Raw genomic sequence first — 7631 nt, forward strand, 5'->3', positions numbered from 1 at the left:
ATATTTCTCCTCGCCGAGGCCCCAAACCACAGACATATGGTGCTAGTTCAATGCCCATGTTTCTGATGATCCTGCTTCTTATCACTGGCAGCCTGGTTCGTTCGGCTGCCATCTCCGAACCTTCGATTGCCATCCCCGACGACGGCGGCGCCACGACGGTGTTTCCCGGGGCCAGCATCCGCCTACTCCATCGATAGTTGGTTGTAAGTGCCTTCCTTTCCGTCAGAGAGAATTTATCTATAGAAACTCTTGCGGACCGTTGCGCGCTACAGATTAGTCGTCGTGTCGGCTCAAACGACGGTAAGAACTAACAAGACGCTTAAGAAAGGCGATCTTTAGGTTCACTACATTCAAATAGAGAAAATATAAATATAAAAATATATATAATCAAGATAATTACGCCACCGGAAAGGTAAATATATACATCTAGACCGTTGTTCATATGCACCTCAATCTCCTGGTCGACATGTGTACAAATGGCTCCAGTGCAACCGTGTTCCATCATGTTACCTTCCCGGTGGAGTTGCTATATATAGGCACAGCATATATTAGGTACCATCAAAGATTGAGCAGTACGCACTGCTGCATTCAACACTCCAATTGCTAGTGTGGATGTTGATGCCACTGCATATTAGCCCTTATTTAGTTTTCAATGTTTTCCTCAAACTTCCACCTTTCCATCACGTCGAAACTTTCCTACACACATAACTTCCAACTTTTTTCTTCAAACTTTCAATTCTAGTCAAACTTCCAATTTTGGCATGGAACCCTAAATGACACGTTGAAGGAGACAGCTTGCCTTTTGAGTTTTTTTTTCCTAACAGCTTTGACTTTTCAGTTGTTCACCGTTGTGCTGATTTTCTTCAGCAAACTAGCCTGCCACTACAGTCGATACTCTAATTTATGCTGATTTTCTATTCTTTTACACTAACTTTGCACTTATTTAATTATATATATTTTTTATTTTCATATATATAGATAGATGTATCCACATATCCATGTTACTTACGGATTCTGTAATTAGTTTTTCTATTAGTGCCTGAACACCCCATGCAACATCCTATATAATACCCGATGTGACATGCTAAAACATTACACCCCTCGATCTAAACACCCCCTGTGTCTGTGTATATATATATAATCTCATCTTCAAACTCATTATATATATAGATCGAGAAAAAAAAAGACAAATACCTGATAAATTTATACTCACAAAACTATCAGAATTTTTATGTTATTTGTTACAATTAAAATATAATGAAAGTATTTGTATATTTTTTTCTAGATTTTTGAGTGAAATTTGTTAGTTGATGTGCATGGTATGTACACGAGAAGTTTTGTGTGCATAAGATATGTTCCCTTCTAATAATATCCCAACATATGAATTTATATGTACAGGATTGCATGTGAAAAATCAATTTGTGTAGTACACGCGATAAGAACTTTTCTAGGTGTGACCACCCTTTAGCTAAGTAATCTTTTCATTTTTAGAACTTTTCTAAAATATATTTAGAATTTTATTTTTATTTTGGACCTTCTAAATTCTCTTCGTGAGCACATCAACATACTCCAACACATCTGCACCCTCATGCCAAGATCTACCCTATTAATTTACGTCTAAACTCACATCTTGTGCAGAGTAGAGGTTGGACATGTCAAAGACAAAAACGGTAATTAGGTGGTAAAAAATGTAATTAAGAATAGTAAAAATAAAAATATTGGATAATTGGTTCAAAGTAAAACTATGATAATAAAATATAACTTGAAGTGTAATTTACTCAAAATAGAACAATATGAAGGAATGAAAACTTAGATCTGGAGGAGCCGAAGCTAATCTCGTGCGCGGCTGGAGGCATGCATCCGCCAAACGCTCTACTCCCAATATACTCCCTTCATCAAAAAATGTTTGACGCCGTTGACTTTTTAAAAAATGTTTGACCGTTCGTCTTATTCAAAAAATTTAAGTAATTATTAATTATTTTCCTATCATTTGATTTATTGTTAAATATACTTTTATGTATACATATAGTTTTACATATTTCACAAAAGTTTTTAAATAAGACGAATGGTTAAATATGTTTAAAAAAGTCAACGGTGTTAAATATTTAGGGACGGATGGAGTATATATATGTTGCAATCGTCCTCCTGGGCCTCAAATTAAGACAAGAGTAAATTGGATATGATCATAGATATATATGATCATAGATATATATAAATGCCAGGTAATACGTACTAGTAGTATTATAGTTTCAAAAACAATACTGTTAATTAACTAATCTGACTTGTGGCTACAGAAAAATCGAAAACTCTACACAAACTCTCTTTTTCTCCGTACTTCGGCAAGCACTCGCGGTTTATTTTCTTGTGGAATTTTTTAGTAAATTCATTTTAAGTTCTTATCATGCAATTTGCGTGTATTTTTACCACCATAGTAAGTTCCTGATTCTAGCAGTGAATCAAATTAAACCAGATTTTTCGGTTTTCGTGTGCTATGCAGGTACCAACGACCCTTACATTGTTACCAGTTGTGCTCCTTCACATCGTGCTTACCAGTGCAACAGGCCACCATGTGTCCATATCGTTCATGCGAGCACCGCGGAGCAACGTTTGCCTTAATTATGTACTTCCTCAGTTTTATAATATAAAATAGTTTAGGTTTTGAATAAATTAATGCATGAATTCATGTATGTGTTTTAATGACATATACAAATTCATATAAATGTTAGTGAATCTAGACAGGTAAGGTAAGAGAGAAGTTTAAATGACTTATAGTGTGTAACAAGCGTGTTGGGAGTACGTATAGGTCCCGGTATATGCGAATTTCTGTACCTTTTTATCTTATGTATTTATATGGTCCTATTAAGAAGTGTCTTTTGTTCGTATGCGTCGCAGTAGTTGGCCCATTGTAATCGGCTAGATGGATCCTGTAAATTGTTAATGATGTACAGTGTATATATGAAGAAAATAAGATTAATTTCAACTGAGGCTGTTTCTTAAATGCTTTTTATGTACTAACAGCATTTGTCACTCTTCACATTATGACGATGCAACCAGAGTATGTAATCGATCAATTCATGTAGGAAGTTGGTGCTCTGATCCCTCCATTTCTTATTATTATACATTTTAATTTTTACCTAATCAAACTTTTTTAGACATAACTAACTTTATTAAAAAAAATTAGTAATACATGTAACATCAAATTAGTTTCATTAAATCTAGCACTAAATAAATTTTAGCAGTACATTTGTTTTGTGTTTAAAATCACTGCAACAGAATCGACTTGCGTAGATGAGCCCCCATCCAACTTCCGCTGCGATTATATTGATAAAAAAAAAGACTAGCATGGTAAAATCAATTTTCGCAGACGGGCCTCTTAACTACCTCGCCTACCACTAGCCAACCAGACCAGCATCCACTCTCTCTTCCGTAAAATATCTTTGTATTCTTTCCCCCATCCCTCTCCTTATCCTCTCTGCTACACCTATCTTCCACTTCCTGTTCTCTCCACCTCTCCGCTCCACTTCCTCCAACGGCAAGTGGTAGCGGGAGCAGTGAGCTCGAGACCTGTCAGCGACCATGGGGTCTGGCGGCGAGATTGTGAGAGGCCGTTGGGTGCGGAATCCGGCGGTAGCGGATCCGGTGGGCTCTCCCCATCCCGTGTAGATCCAACCGACTCCGCTCCCTCGTCGTGCGTTGATCCGGTAGGCATGGGCGCATGGCCTCTCCCACTGCAAGCCGACATGCAGATCCGCCAATGGCAGCAATGGAAAGAGATGTCAGGTAGGGTATCAGTGATAATGACAATAGTTGCCGGATAGGTACACGCGACGGCCGCTAGGCACGGGAGCTGCATCCCGCTTCTAGCTAGGGTTTTGGATTTTTTGGGAATTCTTTTTTAGCTAAAAATTCTTTTTGCAAGAGGATGCCCTAACAGAGAGAAAACAAACGGTCTGTTTTGATACGCTCTCTCTCGTGGCCCGATCTTCTGGTGAGAGGGATAACTCTCGCTTTGATCGAGTGCGACGTTTGCGATGTGGCTACCATCCAGAATAAGTCTAGGACGCCGTGCAATCGCTACACTACAAACGATGTCGTACCAACCGTGACGCGCGGTTGATCATCCCTGCAATGCAAACGAGAGAACACTGCAAGAACAAGATAAGATGCAATATAAATATTGCGAATAGGTGATTAAGCACAAATAAATAGTTGCGATTGAAGTGGTAGATCTAATCGACCCGGCAAATCAACACACCAACTATTGGGGGCTCTGAATCTATAGTCGCCGACTAATCGAGCGAGGACTAGAGACAAGGTGAATGGCACTTGGCAAAATTCAACTAAACAAAACCCAAATGTTTTTGAGGATGTACAAAGCTATTTATAGAGGAAAATAAAGCTAGGGTTAAGTGCTAATTCGTGGAGGTGGAGGGAGACACTTCCGAGATGGGCCTAGTCTATTACAAGGCCCAAGGCCCAAGTTCGGTTTCAGCAACAATACTGTCTTATTTTGGCGATTCCCGTTGACTCGAGATGAATTTGGACATGAGACCAGATGCGTTTGAAAGGTAGCGAGATAAGCTTTCCACGAAGTCCAAGATCACCCAAATCGGAGTTGGCATGAAGGTGCTAGGTCCGTTTGAAGTCAGTGCTATCTCCGGAGGCTGAACTGGACTTGGACTTGGAATTATCATTGGAGCGTGTGAAGTTATGAGCGTATCCGATGAAGTGATGTCCTCATCATCCTCCCCTTCTTGAATTGGAGTTGTCCTCGACTCAATCCCATCTTCTTGATTGTGTGCACTCTCTCGTCCATTGGCCATCCTTGGAGGTATCTCATCGTGAAAAACATCCTCATATTCCTGCAAAAGGTTAGTAATAGCGGGTGGCAAAGAATATAAAGTACTAGGAGCAGTAGCCAATGTGAGTATAGGATCTTTGCAAAATAGAGCATAGCAAGAAGAATCTGGCTGATCTAGTGCACAAATATTATATTTAGAAGCCAACAAAGCACCCTTCAACTTAATTTCATTCTTTGTGGTACTTGGTTCTATTTTACTAGTTGAAGCAGGATGTTTAGCAATAATCTGATTTTCACTTTTCGCTTTCTTTTCACATTCAAGTCTTGCAAAATCATCTTTCAAAGCAGCGGCTGGAGTCATAGAATGCAAAACAACTCTTTTACCATCGAACATAAATTTATATGTATTAGTCCTACCATCAAAAACAACTTCTCTGTCATATTGCCATGGTCGCCCCAAAATAACAGAACAAGATTGCATATGCACAACATCACATTCAATTTGATCATGGTAGGAGCCTATAGAAAAAGGTATTTTAACCAAACGGGTTACCTTCATCTTACCACATGTATTAAACCACTGAATATGATACGGATGTGGATGTGGATGGGTAGTCAAGCCAAGCTTCTTGACCATCTCTTCACTTGCTAAATTGTTGCAACTCCCGCTATCAATAATCATTTTGACGGTATGGCCTTTCACAAGAACTTTGCTTTGGAACAAATTGTGACGTTGGTTTTGCTCTTCACACTTCTCTTTAGCACTAAGTGCTAGCTTGACAATTAGGCTAGGATACTGATCTAGCGACTCTGGATGCAAATGGACTTTCTCGATGTCATCATTATCTTGTCCTCCTGCGTGGTTAGTGGTAGCTAAAGCATATTCATCATCACAATCACTAGCAGAAGTATACTCACCATCAGCATTCACAAATAGAGCTCGCCGATTTGGACAGTCACGTGCAATGTGTCCAATGCCATGGCTCCTATGACATGTAGTATCACGGGTACGTCCAGTGGAAACTACTGAAGTTTCACTCTTGGCTGGAGTCTGAACTGAAGCATTTTTGCTTGTTTCTTGAGCATGGGATGGCGTGGAGGTAGGTGGTGTGGAAGAAGCTGGACGAACGGCAGTAGTAGATTGACGTGGTGTTGACTGTCGTGTAGAAGTAGCACCTGCAAAAGAACTCCTATGCTTGTTGCGTCCCTGCACTTCTCTTTCAGCTTTGCAAGCAAAATGGAATAATCTATTCATGGTATTGTATTCTTTATATTCAAGAATATCCCGAATTTCTCTCTTAAGACCTCCATAGAACATAGAAATTCTAGCATCCTCAGTTTCTTGCAAATCACAGCGTGACAAAGTAATCATCATCTCTTGATAGTATGTTTCTACAGAATTGGGACCTTGTCTTAAAAGTTGCAGTTTATTTAATATGTCACGAGCATAGTAAAAAGGAACAAATCTAGATCTCATTGTACGTTTCATATCATCCCATGTTCTAGGTCTAAGTCCTCTACCACATATATCATTCCACCATAGAGATGCAAAGGAGGTAAATTCACTACTGGCAGCTTTAACTTTCTTATTATCAGGAAAATCATAGCAGGAGAATTTTTGCTCAACAGCTAACTCCCAATCTAGATAGACAGAAGGCTCAAACTTACCATCAAAAGAAGGCATAGTAAAATTTTACCTTAGATAAAGGATCATCTTTGTCCCTAACTCGACGTTGTCTTCTATTTCTAACACTCTCGTCTTCCTCCTCATCATCAGCAACAGATTGCTCTTCATCTTCATTGTCATATCTTTGGTGTCGATGGGCAGTGGCACCTGCACCTTCTTCACCTGCAGCCTCAAGTAAACCAATGCGTCGCACAATATTTTCATGTCCAATATTCATATTCTGAATGTTTTCAGTTAATTGTTTATGTGATTGATTCATTTTCTCAATTTGATCCACTACTTTCACCAGGCTTTCACTTAAGGTTTTTAAATGTTTATCTGTGCTTTCCTTGTATGATTTACTATTACGCATCAACTCTTCATACCAATTTTCCATGCCCTTCAGTTTATGCGCTAGATTCTCCAGTGTTGGTTCATCGGAACTTGTACCTGACATCGTTAGCAAGCAAAAGAAACTCACAAGAAAGTGTCAGTTCCTAACAATCTATATATATGTGGAGGTTTTGAAGGCACTCAACACTCAAGCATATACCAAATTCTTATAATATTCTCAATGAATGCAAAAACTACTGTGGCTGGTTCGTGGCACAATGACACGCTTGATGAGTGGAGCGATTGCAAAGCCGAACCTGTAAAGGTTACTAGTATGTGGATCTTGGTAGGCTTAACTATATCACAAGGAATAGCATAAATCAAACAGAAATGTGAAATTGAATAATAATCCAAAGTACTAGTTAAAATTGCTGGCGTAGCCTAGACTCAATCTTAGCTTAAGCAAGCAAATGATCACAGTCGGACAATCCACAACTCGCTATAGTAAGCAACTCTCTCCAAGATTCCAACAAAAAAAAAATTCCACACTTTCTTTTTCTGGTTTTTTTTCTCTTTTTTTTTCTTTTTCTGATTTTTTCTTTTTTTTCCTTTTCTGATTTTTTTTCCCATCGTCTACCATACAGCCGAAATATTTTTTTTTCTTCCATCACCAAACATTAGTTTTGAGCCACGCAATTTCATTCAGCTTTTGCTTTATTGAGTTTTGATCCACTGTCGAGTCAAGTGCTGGTTTAAGCTCTAGATTAGTCTTGGTTTGAGTTTGCAAGTGTGCGTCGCCACCGTAGAGAAAGTTGCGCAGAAGATTGATAG

At 38.9% G+C, this 7631-nt stretch overlaps 1 long non-coding RNA gene across 1 annotated transcript; it reads left to right on the forward strand.

Annotated features, from left to right (window-relative positions):
* Window positions 1–2992, forward strand: LOC107279433 (uncharacterized). Its single transcript, XR_001541283.2, has 2 exons — window positions 1–203; window positions 2498–2992. It is a non-coding gene; the product is annotated as an uncharacterized lncRNA (long non-coding RNA).
* The last annotated feature ends 4639 nt before the right edge of the window (window positions 2993–7631 follow it).

This window comes from Oryza sativa, chromosome 11, assembly GCF_034140825.1.
Source record: "Oryza sativa Japonica Group chromosome 11, ASM3414082v1".
In the NCBI taxonomy this organism is placed as follows: domain Eukaryota; kingdom Viridiplantae; phylum Streptophyta; class Magnoliopsida; order Poales; family Poaceae; genus Oryza; species Oryza sativa.